Genomic DNA, 14,802 nt, shown 5'->3' on the forward strand with positions numbered 1-14,802 from the left:
CTGGCAGATTGATTTTAGACTTTCCAGCCTCCAGAACTGTGAGAAATAAATGTTCGTAGTTTAAACCATCCAATCGATGATATTTTGTGATAGTAGCCTGAGCCAACTAAGACAGCAATGTTAGGTCTTCTGATCCATGAGGTTGTTATTGCCCTCCATTTTTTCAGACGTTTTTTAGTTTTTCTTGAAATGTTTTTTAATTTTTCTGTAAAGAGCACACAGGTTTTGCAAATGTTTTTGTTAAAATTTCCCTAAGTATTTTGTATTTTTAGATAACAGTGTAATGCTATTTTAAAAAATTAATCATTGCCAAGATGTCTGTAAAAATACTATTGATTTTTGTATATTTGTCATAAATTTTGGTCTTATAGTTATTTTGTAAATATTAGTTCTAGTAGCTTATTTTGTAAATTTATTAGATTTTATTTTAGTCAATCATTTATCTTCTATTAAAGTCCGTTTTATTTCTTTCTTATGAATTTCTATAACCTCTCTTTTTCTTGGCTTATTGGCCTGTCTATATCTCAAGCACAGTGTTGAAAAGAAGTGGTCAGAGTAGACATCCTTGCCTTGTTCCCAATCTTAGAACTTAAGGGGTAAATCATGCAATATTTCACCATTAATATGACATTAGGAATAGATTTTTCATTATTTTTATCAGATTGAGAAAATTCTCCTCTAAGTTTTCTGAGTGTTTTTATCATGAATAAGCATGAATTTGCAAAAGGATTTTTCTGCATCTACAGAGATGTTCATATAGTTTTTTTTACAGTCATTTATTATGATTTACACTGATTTATTTAAACCAACCTTAATTACTGGGATTCTCCCAACTTGGTCATGTATATTATATATTGTATACGTTTAATAAATTAGTAGATTCAATCTACTAATATTTTCTTAACAACTTTTAGATCTATATTCATGAGGGATATTTGTCCATTGTTTTCTTTTCTTGCCATGTTTTTGTCTTATTTTGTTATCAGGATAATGGATATATCCCCTGGATAATGTCCATATATTAGAACATATGCTGACTTATAAAATCCTTTTTTTTTTTCGGAGGAAGATTAGCCCCGAGCTAACATCTGCTGCCAACTCTCCTCCTTTTGCTGAGGAAGACTGGCCCTGAGCTAACATCCATGCCATCTTCCTCTGCTTTATATGTGGGATGCCTGCCACAGCATGGCTTGACAAGCAGTGCGTAGATCTGCACCTGGGATCTGAACCGGCGAATCCTAGGCCACCAAAGTGGAACGTGCAAACTTAACTGCTGCACCACTGGGCCAGGCCCTATAAAATTCTTTATGAAGTATTGTTCTCTTCTTTTATTCTTTGTAAAACTTTGTATAGGATTGGTATTATTTCTTCCTTAAATGTTTAGTAGAAATCACCAGTGAAGTAATCCAAGGCTGGAATTTTCTTTGTTCAAATATTCCTAGCTAGCCCTCAACTCAAAGCCAGCGAGGAAATGGAATCTTTAGTCCTACAATATGAGATATTGAATACTTTCAACAACCTGCCAGCAGGAAATTATATTTTTCTCCTAGAACTTCCATAAGGAAAGACAGTCATGTGGAGACCTTGATTTTAGCCCAGGTGAGACCTATGTTAGACTTACAACCTACTGAGCTATAAGATAATCAACTTGTGTTGTTTTAAGCCACTTGTTACAAGAGCAATAAAAAACTAATATACCAATATTATAAAAAGAACATATTTGAAAGACTGACACTATCTGACTTCAAGTCTTACTATGAAACAAGGATAATCAATATAGTATGGTATTGGCATACAGATAATATATAGATCAATGGTTCTCAAAAGTTTTTGTGTCATGATTCCTTTATAATCTTAAAAATTATTGAAGATCCTAAAGTGATTTTTGCCTATATAAGCTATATCTGTTGATATTCACCATGTATTTTCATTATATTTAATGTAAAAATTTAAAATTAAGAAATTTAAAAAATATGTATTTGAACTATTTATTTTAAATAGTCTAAAATAATTATAATAATCAAATTACTGAAAAACATATTCTTGATGAAAAATAGCTATAAGTTCCCAAGCCCCTCAAAAATTAGAAGAGTGGCATTATTTTTCATTTTTGAAAATCTTTTTAATGTCTGGCTTATTAAAAGACAGCTATATTTTTATTTCTGTTGCTGCATTCAATTTGTTGCAATATCGCATAATGTGCCCTCTGGAAACCTCCACTGGAAATTTATGAGAGAATAAAAGTGAAAAGATAAAGGGCTTAGGTTTATGAAAATTTGACTTCAGGGATCCTTGAAAGCATCTCTGGGACCCAGACCACATTTTGAGAATCACTGATATAGATCAATGGAATAGAAGTCAAGAAATAGACCCTTAAATATATATTCATTTGATTTTGAGGAGAAGTAAAAAGGCAATTCAATGGAAAAAGGATAATCTTTTCAACAAATGGTGTGGAACAATTGGGCAGGCATACTTAGAAAAATGAACCTTGTTCTTCCCTCACACCACATACAAAAATTAACTAAAAATAGATCATAAACTTAAACACAGGAGTTAAAACTATAAACCTTCTAGATAAAAACAATGATAAAATTCTTTGTGACCTTGGGTTAGGCTAAGATCTTTTAGATAGCACTCAGAAAAAAGCTGAAATCATAAAAGAAAAGAAAGAGATAAATAAGACATCATTAAAGCTTTTGCTCGTTGAAAGAAATTGAAAACATAAGCCACTGACTGTAGGAAAATATTTGTCAATTATTTCTATAACAAAATACTTTCATCCAGAATATGTAGTCAATTCTTGTGGCCTAATACTAAGAAGACAAATAACATAATTTAAAAAATGAACTTTTGGAGAGTGATGTCAGCATCATGGCAGAGAAAGCTTTTCCCTTAGAGTCTCCCCTCTAAGATACAATTAAAAGGACATTCATAAACCAACAGAGGACACTCACACAACACAAAAGACATCTGAGCAATCCACACAGCCACATGTATGAAGGAGGAGATGCTAGACCCACCCAGGAGGAAGTAGAAGGAGTTAAGAGGATATCCTCCTCCTCCCCAGCAGCTACTCAGGGTGCAGGACCATGCACATCTATGAGAAAAGAGGGAGGAGGGGCAGCTCTCCACAGGAACACCTTTGCTCTTCAAGTTCCCTCATGGCCTATGGGAAAGCTCCACACAGAGGAGGCTAAGATGTTACAGGGGTGTCTTCATCAAGTCACTTCCCTAAGAGAACAGATAGTGAGGGAAGAGCAAGAATGCCCCTGGGATCATGCATGTGAAAGAAATCATCCCTCCCCAAGCCTGGCTCTTCAGCTCAGCTGGTTAGCCAGGGTGTTCTGGCATACGTTAGAAAAGCAGCAGCTGCAAAAGAGCAAGATGGCAATTACAAATGGGCCCTGTCAGCAGAGATTCCAAAGGACAGGCACAGATTCCAGGGATCATGATGGGCTCAGACTACACAGGTCCTGACCACCACCCCAGTGGGGGCTGGTGGAATCTGAGGCCAGATACTATGACTATGTGAAGGCACAAATTCACACCATCAAACAGATTGAAGAAATATATTAATACTCCAGACCTGAAGGAAAATGACAAGCAACCAGAAATCAATCCTGAAGGCACATAAATTTACAATCTGACAGATAATTGAAAATAGCTATCATAAAAAAAGCTCAATGAGTTACAAGAAAATTCAGATAGACAGTTCAATGAAATTAGGAATAAAATTAATGAACAGAGGGAATTCTTTACAAAAGAGATTGCAACTATAAAGAAAAAAACAATCAGAAATGTTGGAGATAGAAAACACAAAGAATGAGGTAAAGAAAAGGCTGCATTTCTTGAATAACAGAGCTGATGTTATGGAGGACAAAATTAGCAATCTGGAGGACAGAAATATAGAAATGCTTCAGATGGACGAGAAAACAACTAAAATTAAAGAGAAATGAAGAAATTCTCTGAGAAATATCTGGCTCAATTAGGAAATGCAGCATAAGGATTATAGGTATTTCAGAGGGACAGTGGAGGAGGAAGCATGATCAAAGAAATAATAGCCAAGAACTTCACAAACCTGGGGAAAGAGATGGAAATACAAGTGAAAGAAGCTAATAGAACTCCTTACTATATCAATGTAAAAAGATCTTCTCCAAGGCATACGGTAGTAAACTGGCAAGAGACAATGACAAAGAAAAAATATTAAGGACAGAAAAGCAGAAGAAAACAACTTACAAGGCAACTCCTATCAGGCTTTCAGTGGATTTCTCAGCAGAAACTTTACAGGCTAGGAGAGAGTGGAATGATATCTTCAAAATTCTGAAAGACAAAACCTTTCAGCCAGGAATACTCTATCAAGCAAAAATATCCATCAGATATGATGGAAAAATAAAAATTTTGCCAGATAAACAAAAGCTAAGGCAGTCTATTGCCATAAGACCTCGCTACAAGAAATGATTAAGAAGGCCTTCATATCTGGAAAAAAAAAAAGGATCTTCAAAGCCTTGAGCAAGGACATAAATAGGCAGACAAAATCAGAAAATTGCAGCTCTCTATCAGAACAAGTTAGCAAACAGCTATAACATTAAAGATAAAGGGAGGGAAAACATCAGAAATAACTATAATCTTGTCATTTTAACCACAAACTCAGACCACAAGATGGAATAAGTTGTGACAACAATAACTTAGGAGGGGAAGAGGAAAGGGATGGAACCTTCTTAGACTAAGGAAATAAGAGGCTATCAGAAAAGGGACTATCTCAACTATGAAATTTTTTTATACAAACCTCATGGTAACTGCTAAACAAATAATCAGAACAGAGACAGAAATGATAAATAATGAGAAAACCATCATAGGGAACTATAAAACTGAATGGTAGTCCAAAATACATTAGATGAGAGACAAGGGAAATACATAACAACTGGAAAACAAGTGATAAAATGGCAGCATTAAGCCCTCATATGTCAATAATCACTCTAAATGTAAATGGATTGAATTCTCCAATAAAAAGAGACAGAGTGGCTGGATGGATTAAAAACCAATACCCAACAATATGCTGCCTCCAGTAAATACATCTCACCTTTAAAGACAAATACAGGCACAGAGGGAAGGGATGGAAGACTATACTCTAAGCTAACGGCAAAAGAAGAAAGCAGGTGATGCCATACTTATATCAGACAAAGTAGACTTCAAGATAAAATAGGCAATGAGAGACAAAGAGAGGCAATATATAACAATAAAAGAGACACTCCACCTAGAAGACATAACACTTAGAAATATATATGCGCCCAACACAGGTGCACAAAAGTACATAAAGCAACTGTTAACAAGCCCAAAAGGAGATATTAACAAGAACACAATAATAGTAGAGGACTTTAACACCCCACTTATATCAATGGATAGATCAGTCAGACAGAAAGTCAAAAAGGCAATAGTAGAGTTAAATAAAAAATTAGACCAGATGGACTTAATAGTTATATATAGAATGCTCCATCCAGAAACAGCAGAATACACATTCTTCTCAAGTGCACATGGAACATTCTCAAGGATAGACCATATGCTGGGAAACAAGGCAAGCCTTAGTAAATTTAAGAAGATTGAAATCATATCAAGCAAGCTTTCCAAACATAATGCCTTGAAACTAGAAATCAACTACAAGAAAAAAGCTGGGAAAGTGATAAGTATGTGGAGACTGAAAAAAGTGCTACTGAACAATCAATGGATCATTGAAGAAATTAAAGGAGAAATAATCCAAAAAAAATCTGGAGAAAAGTCAAAACGAAAACAGACCATACCAACTCATATGTGATGCAGTAAAAGCAGTCCTAAGAGGGAAATTCATGGCAATACAGGCCCACCTTAACAAACAAGAAAAATCTCAAATACTCAATCTTAAAGTACACCTAAGAGAATTAGAAAGAGAAGAACAAACAAAACCCAAAGTCAGCAGAAGGGGGAACATCATAAAAATTAGAGCAGAAATAAATGAAATTGAAACTAAAAAAATAGTAGAAAGGATCAATGAAACCAAGAGATGGTTCTTTGAGAAGATAAACAAAATTGGCAAGTCCTTAGCAAGACTCACTAAGAAAAATAAGAGAGAAGGTTGACATAAGTAAAATTAGAAATGAAAGAGGAGAAATTGCAATGGATACCACAGAAATACAAAACGTCATAAGAGAATACTATGAAAAACTATATGCCATATGACCCAGCCATCCACTACTGGGTATCTATCCTAAGAACCTGCAATCAGCAATTCCAAAAGTTCCATGCACCCCTATGTTCATCGCAGCATTACTCACAATAGCCAAGTCATGGAACCAACCTAAGTGCCCAGCAACTGATGATTGGATAAAGAAGATGTGGTATATATATATATACAATGGAATACTACTCAGCCATAAAAAAGGACAAAGTCGTCCCATTCACAACAACGTGGATTGACCTTGAGGGTATTATGTTGAGTGAAATAAGCCAGACAGAGAAAGATGAACTCTATATGACTCCACTCATAGGTGGTAGTTAACATATGGACAAAGAGAACTGATCAGTGGCTGCCAGGGGAAAGGTGGGTAGGGGGAGGGCACTAGGGGTGAAGCGGTGTACCTACAACATGACTAATAATGATGTACAACTGTAATTTCACAAAGATGTTAACTTTCATAACCTTAATAAAAAAAAAACTATATGCCAACAAATTGGACAGTCTAGAAGAAATGGATAAATTCTTAGACTCATAAAACCTCCCAAAACTGAATCAAGAAGAAATAGAGAATCTGAATAGACCAATCACAAACAAAGAGATTGAAACTGTAATCAAAAACCTCCCAAAAAATAAAAGCTAGGACCAGGTGGCTTCTCTGGAGAATTCTTCCAAATGTTCAAAGAAGATTTAATACCTATCTGCTCAAACTATTCCAAAAAGGTGAAGAAGATGGAACACTTCCTAACACATTTTATGAGGCCAACATCACCCTGATCCCAAAGCAAGACAAGGAAAACACAAAGAAGGAAAATTACCGACCAATATCGCAGATGAAGATAGATGAAAAAATCCTCAACAAAATATTGGCAAACCAAATACAGCAACACATTAAAGTGATCATACACTACGATTAAGTGGAATTTATACCAGGGATGCAGGGATGGTTCAACATCTGCAAATCAATCAATGTGATACATCACATTAACAAAATGAGGAATAAAAATCACATGATCATCTCAACAGATGCAGAGAAAGGATTTGATAAGATCCAGCATCCATTTATGATAAAAACTCTCAATAAAATAGGTATGGAAGGAAAGTACTTCAACACAATAAAGGCCGTATAGGACAAACTCACAGCCAACATCATACTCAATGGGGAAAAACTGAAAGCCATCTCTCTGAGAAGATATGGGTGCCCACTCTCACCACTCTTATTCAACATACTACTGGGGGTTTTGGCCAGAAAAATTAGACAAGAAAAAGAAATAAAAGGAATCCAAATAGGCAATGAAGAAGTGAAACTTTCACTGTTTGCAGATGACATGATTTTGTATAGAGAAAACTCTAAAGATTCCATCAGAAAACAATTAGAAATAATCAACAACTACAGCAAAGTTGCAAGGTACAAAATCAACTTACAAAAATCAGTTCCATTTCTATACTCTAATAACTAACTAATAGAAAGAGAACTCAAGAATACACTCCCTTGGGGCTGGGCCCAAGGCTGAGTGGTTGTTTGTGCACTCTACTTCAGCAGCCCAGGGTTTCGCCAGTTCGGATCCTGGGTGCAGACACAGCACCACTCATCAAATGATGCTGAGGCAGCATCCCACCTAGCACAGACAGAAGGACCTTCAACTAGAATATACAACAGTGTACTAGGGGGCTTTGGGGAGAAGAAGAAGAAGAAGGAAAAAAAGAAGATTGACAACACATGTTAGCTCAGGTGACCATCCTTATGGGAAAAAAAAGAATACAATCCCATTTACAATCACAACATGAATAATAAAATATCTAGGAATAAATTTAACCAAGGAGGTGAAAGACCTACACAATGAAAACTATAAGACATTATTGAAAGAAATTGATGATGACATAAAGAATGGAAAGATATTCCATGCACCTGGGTTGGAAGAATAAATATGCTTAAAACGTCCATACTACCTAAAGCAATCTACAAATTCAATGCAATCCCAATCAGAATCCCAGTGACATTCTTCATGGAAATAGAACAAAGAATCCTAAAACTCATATGGGGCAACAAAGGACCCCAAATAGCTAAAAAAATCCTGAGGAAAAAGAGCAAAGCTGGAGGCATCACAATCCCTGACTTCAAAATATACTACAAAGCTATAGTAATCAAAACAGTATGGCACTGGCACAAAAACAGACACACAGATCAATGGAACTGAATTGAAAGCCCAGAAACAAAACCACACATCTACAGACAGGTAATCTTTGGCAAAGGAGCTAAGAACATACAATGGAGAAAGGAAAGTCTCTTCAAAAATGGTATTGGGAAAACTGGACAGCGACATGCAAAAGAATGAAAGGAGAACGTTATCTTTCGCTATACACAAATTAATTCAAAATGGATCAAAGACGTGAAAGTAAGACCTGAAAGCATAAAATTCCTTGTAGAAAATATAGGCAGTACACTCTTTTTCACTGGTCTTAGAAGGATCTTTTCAAATACTATGTCTACTTGCTCAAGGGAAGCAAAAGAAAAAATAAACAAATGGGACTTCATCAGACTAGAGAACTTCTTCAAAGGAAAGGAAACCAGGAACAAAACAAAAAGACAGCCCACCAACTGGGAGAAAGTATTTGCAAATTATATATCTGATGGGGGGTTAATCTCCAAAATATTTAAAGAACTCATACAATGCAACAACAAAAATCAAATAACCCAATTAAAAATGAGCAGAGGATATGAACAGAGATTTTTCCAAAGAAGATATAGACATGGCCAATAGGCACGTGAAAAGATGTTCGACATCACCAATCATCAGGGAAATGTAAGTCAAAACGACAGTAAGATCTTACCTTACATCCATTAGAATGACTATAATCATCAAGACAAAAAATAACAAATGTTGGAGAGGATGTGGAGGAAAGGGAACCCTCATACGTTGCTGGTGGGAATGCAAACTGCTGCAGCCACTATGGAAAACAGTATGGAGATTTCTCAAAAAATTAAAAATATGAATACCGTACAACCCAGCTATCCCACTACAGGGTATTTATCCAAAGAATTTGAAATCAAGAATTCAAAGAGACTTATGCACCCCTATGTTCATTGCAGCATTATTCACAACGGCCAAGACCTGGAAGCAATGCAAGTGCCCATTGACTGAGGAATGGATAAAGAAGATGTGGTATGTATATATACAATGGAATACTACTGAGTCATGAAAAAGACAAAATCATCCTATTTGAAACAACATTAATGGACCTTGAGAGCATTATCTTAAGCAAAATAAGCCAGACAGAAAAAGACAAACATTGTATGACTTCATTCATATGTGGAAGATAAACTAACACATGGACAAAGAGAATAAATTAGTAGTTACTAGAGGGGAAGGGGATTTGGGTGGGGGTGGGCATAAGGGGTAAAAGGGCACATTTATCTGGTAACTGACAAATAATAATGTACAACTGAAATTTTACAATGTTATAAACTATTATGACCACAAATTTTTAAAAAATGAATGTAACATTTAAACAGAAACATCACATAAAAAGATATGTGAGTGACATATGAAAAATGTTCATGATCATTAGTCATTAAAACGATGCAAATTAAACTACAACATAACATAACACACACATTAGACTAGGTAGGAAAAGAATTACAATATCAAGTGCTGGTGAGGATGTAGAGCATCTGCAACTCTCATATGTAGCTGTTAGGAATGCAAAATGGTGTGATCATTTTGGAAAATGGCTGGAAAATTGCTAATAAAGGTAAACATACAAATATATACCATACGACCCAACAAAACCATTTCTAGGAATTTACTTGAGAAATGAATACATATTCACAAACAGACTTGTAAGCGAATATTCATAGCACTTTATTCACAGGAGCCTCAAACTATAAACAACCTAAATGATCATTTAGGTTTATGAATAAACAAATTATGTTATATCCATATGATGGAATATTACTCAGCAATAAAAAGAAACAAGCTACTACTGATTTATGAAACAATGTGTAAACTCAAAGGCTTATATTAAGTGAAAAAGCCAGACACAAAAGAGAGTGTAGCATATGATTCCATTTATGTGAAATTCTCAGAAAGGCAAAGCTATAATGGTAGAAAGTCGATCCATGGTTGTCTGGGACCTGTGGTGGCAGACAATGGTTGACCGGGAAAGGACACCAGTGAACATTTTGGGGTGGTGGGAATGTTCCATGTCTTAATTGTGGTGGTAGTTATATAACTATATAATATCTCAAAACTCATTGAACTCTACACTTACAATGGGAGAATTTTATTTTATGTAAATTACATGCCCTTAAAGCCAACTGAAAAAGTCTACCTCTCCCAGTCTTACTTTGAGCTAGGGCTCTGGATATAAGTTAACCAGTAAGGGATGTTTCCTGAAATCTGAAAGGCTGAAGTGAGGCAGATGATGTGATTTTGCAGCTTCTGCTTTCTCTGCTGGCGCAGGGCTAATGGAGACATTTAATTTGTTCTGTGGCAGCATTAAGCAGAGTTCATCATGTCCAGTCATTTGCTTTGTAGGTGCCAAGAGGCAGGCATGGAATGTCCATTCTGCTAGTGCATATTGTAGCTAGTGTGAAATGATTCCTAAGCTGGCAGCTATAGCAGCTTCTGATTTATGGCAGTTCTCTGATTGTGGCAGCCACCTGGCTGTTGTGGCTTCCTGACCAGCATTAGTTTTGGGGCCAATGATTTTCTGATCTTAGAAGAGGCAGCTCTGATTTTATGATGTGGCTTTTGAAACTATTCTTTTTAAACTTAACCCAGAATCTGTTTCTTCAGTCTTTTCAATGATTTTATAAGCTATATAATATCCTATAATAAAAAATTCTTCATTTAACTTAACTAGAATGGAGTTTGTTCTTTAAATGCTAATATACTGCCTTGTAGGCATATTGTAAGAAATAAATAAAATTATGTGTGTAAAAAATTTAATAGTGCCTGGAACTTAGAAAAGAACTCAATAAATATTTATTGTTATTATTGTATCAGATGCTAGGTACACACGTGGTGAGTAAACCAGCAGGGATGGGAGTATGAAATAGAGAGTTGGCTTTTTGCTCAGTGTCTCAATCAGTTCAGGCTGCTATAACAAATTACCACAGACTGGGCGGCTTAAGCAACAAACGTTTCTCATGGTTCTGAAAGATGGAAGTCCAAGGCTAAGGTGCCAGCAGATCTAGTGTCTGGTGAGGACCCCTTTCCTGGCTTACAGATTGCTCTTTTCATGGTATCCTCACATCAAGGAGATCAGAGAGCAGCAAGCTCTCTGGTGACCCTCATAAAGGTGCTAATCCCTTTCATGATGGCTCTGCCCACATAGCTTCAGCTAAACCTGCTTAACTCCCAAAGGCCTACCTCCTAATGCAATCACATTGGGGTAGGGCTTCAATATACGAATTTGGAGGAGGACATAGACTTTCATCCTTAACATTCATCTATTCAGACAGAGCTAAAACCATGTAATGATATGATGGCTCCCTAGATATGCCTGGTTCTTTAGTCTATGCTAATTTGCCTTACATGACCTGGTCCTTTCCGACCTCCCTAATCCCATCGTTTACTGCTCTCCAACTTGCTTATTGGACTCCAGACAAACTGGCCTCCTAATCCTCTGTCTCAAATATGCCAAATTTATATCTGTCTCAGGGAATGAATGCAGAATACTAAGTTAAGAGTCCTAGGGAATCTCACTTCTACATCTTCAGTAAGTTCAAGATGCAGATAACCTACATCCCATAATCCTCAGAAAACCTGCAGATATGATTGTTGGTGTTTGATAAATCATAAAGAATAAGAGCTATTCCAAAAGATGGAAGGTAGGCAAATACTATTCTAATTAAAAAATATATATAGGGAAAAATTAGGTTTGGAAAACTGTAGAGTGACAGTCATAATGTCAATATCTAGCAAAATTATCTAATGGATGTTTTAAATGGATTTAAGCGGTTGGAAAGAAAGACTGTATTAGCGAGAGGCAGCTTTAGTTTACAGGGAACAAGTTTAGCCAAGGGAAATGTGCCGTTTCAGTTTGAGGGAGGTTTATGTGACTGGAAGATCTAGACAGACTTCAGCGAGGAAATTGACCAAGTTATAATATCCTTAGGAACAAGATGGAAAAATGTAAGCTGGCTCATAACACAGTGCAATGACCTCTCTGCGCTAGTACATCTAACGTGAGACCAATTAGTGAGTGCCCATTGGCAGGTTCAACCCCACCTGAGGCTCTGAGACCATTTAGGACCCAGGTCAAGATTGAGGTCAGGAGCTCAGTGCCTTAGCATGCAAGTTTGCGTGATAGCTCCTTCTCCCAGACATCTTGCTTGAAATCTTGATTTGGGATCTCGGAGTCATCCTTGACATCCCTCGCGCTCTTTACGTTCATTATCTATTAATTATTGATTACGTTTGTCTTATCCCAATCATCTCTGCTGCCATTTATCTTGGTGCCTGTCTCATCTTTTTTCAAATATTGCAACAGCCTTCTAACTAGTCTTTCTGCCATAGCTGCTCTGCTTCTCCCAACTGATCCTCCAGATTGTTGTCAGTTATCTTCCTAAAAGTCAAATCTGATCTTGTCACTTTCCTGATTAAATATCCCCAAAACAAAACAAAGTTAAAACTCCTTCATAATCTGAAGGATTCTATATTTCTATATTTCTGGATTCATTTCCTGTGGCTGTCTGCTTGTACACAATACTCATGTTCAAAGACACTTCAAGTTCTCTCAGTCTGTGTTTTGAGCCTGCTATTTCCACTGCCTATTCTCTTCTACTTTCTCACTGTCTGAGGAGCCTTCCTTTTTAAAGGCCATTGAAGTTTTTAAAAGAATTATACTACTCATCATGGCCAAGTTTCAGAACTCCAGGCTGCATTCATATTATAGTTTATGTGAAGATACACCACACAGCCCTGTGGGCAAGCTCTTCACTTGGACTTCAATGTGAGCGACAGCCCCTGGAGTTCTCAAATTTGGTGACTGTAAACATTCAAAGTCATATGCTGGAAAAATGTCAAATTGTATGCAAATTGAGAGCATAGTTAAGTCTTGCTTTTGTGCCTCTATATTCTCTTTCCCTTCCACCCACCTTCCAGAAGTTACCACTACTATCTGTTGTTAGTTTGGTAGTTTAGATTCTGTTTTTCTGTATTTATGTAAATAGAGGTGTACACATAAATTAAGATTTTTTTCTTATGTGAGTGTGATCATAAGACACATTTTATTCTGCAAGTTTCTTTTCATGCTTTTCAATATGACTTGGAAAATGTTGCTGGTCAGTATATATAGATTTACCTCATTAATTTTTTTTTTCCTGAGCAAGATTTGCCCTGTGCTAATATCTGTTGCCAATCTTCCTCTTTTTGCTCAAGGAAGATTCACCCTGAGCTAACATCTGTGCCAATCTTCCTCTGTTTTGTGTGTGGATCACCACCATAGCATGGCTGCCGACATGTGGTGTAGATCTGTGCCTGGGAACCAAACCCAGGCCACTGAAATAAAGCTTGCCAAGGGCACTTAGCCAAGGGGTTGGCCCCCTCATTCCTTTTTAAGTTGAACTCATTTGTCAGGATTCAGTTCAAATAGTGTCTATATTTCTGTCAAACTCCTCTTGGCATTTTTGTGCAATTTCTTTTTTCTTTTTTATTTTTTTTGGTGAGAAAGATTAGCTCTGAGCTGACATCTGCCACCAATCTTCCTCTTTTTGCTGAGGCAGATTGGCCCTGAGATAACATCTGTGCCCATCTTTCTCTATTTTATATGTGGGACACCTGCCACAGCATGACTTGATAAGCCGTGCATAGGTCCGCACCTGGGATTCAAACTAGCAAACCTGGGGCCACGAAAGCAAAGCGTGTGAACTTAACCACTATGCCACCAGGCTGGCTCTTGTGTACTTTCTTAACACTGCACATCCCTATATACTAGTACTTATTAGAATTAACTATAATTATATCTTTACAATTCTTCCTTTCTCCTCCCTAAATAAACTCTGATAACCTCAGATAGAGATGAGGTCTTGGAACATTTTAGTGGCTCAAAATAATTTCTTTTGAATTATTACTTACTACTTATACTGGAGCCTTCCTCATAAGCCCAATACTAGATGATAGCTAAGGAGGTATAAGCAAGTATCGTACTCCTTAGATGTCTCTTTGGGCTGAAATGATTTACTCCCAAATTAATGAACTATCCAAGGACAAATATTGTTTGCTGTATTTTTTGGACATTTTTAAGACTCTCCTTGGTAACATTTTGTACCATTCTGTGATTTGTTGTAAAATATGAAATTTCACAGAGAAATGCAAAATTTGGGGAGGAATTCCCATTTTCCCAGGATGTCAGTGCTTCTAGGCTCAAACTCATTTTAAACAAGGTCTCAATTGAACTAGAGATTTTCCTAGCTTATCTTTTCTTCTTGCAGATATATTCTAAAGCCCATTTTTAAAAGCCTATTTTCTGTTAATTCTCTTTTTTCCCGTTGAGGTATAATTGACATATAACAGTATATTAGTTTCAGGTGTACAGTATAATGATTTGATATTTGTATGTACTGCGAAATGATCACAATAAGTCTA

This window comes from Equus caballus, chromosome 4 (genome assembly GCF_041296265.1).
Source record: "Equus caballus isolate H_3958 breed thoroughbred chromosome 4, TB-T2T, whole genome shotgun sequence".
NCBI lineage: Eukaryota > Metazoa > Chordata > Mammalia > Perissodactyla > Equidae > Equus > Equus caballus.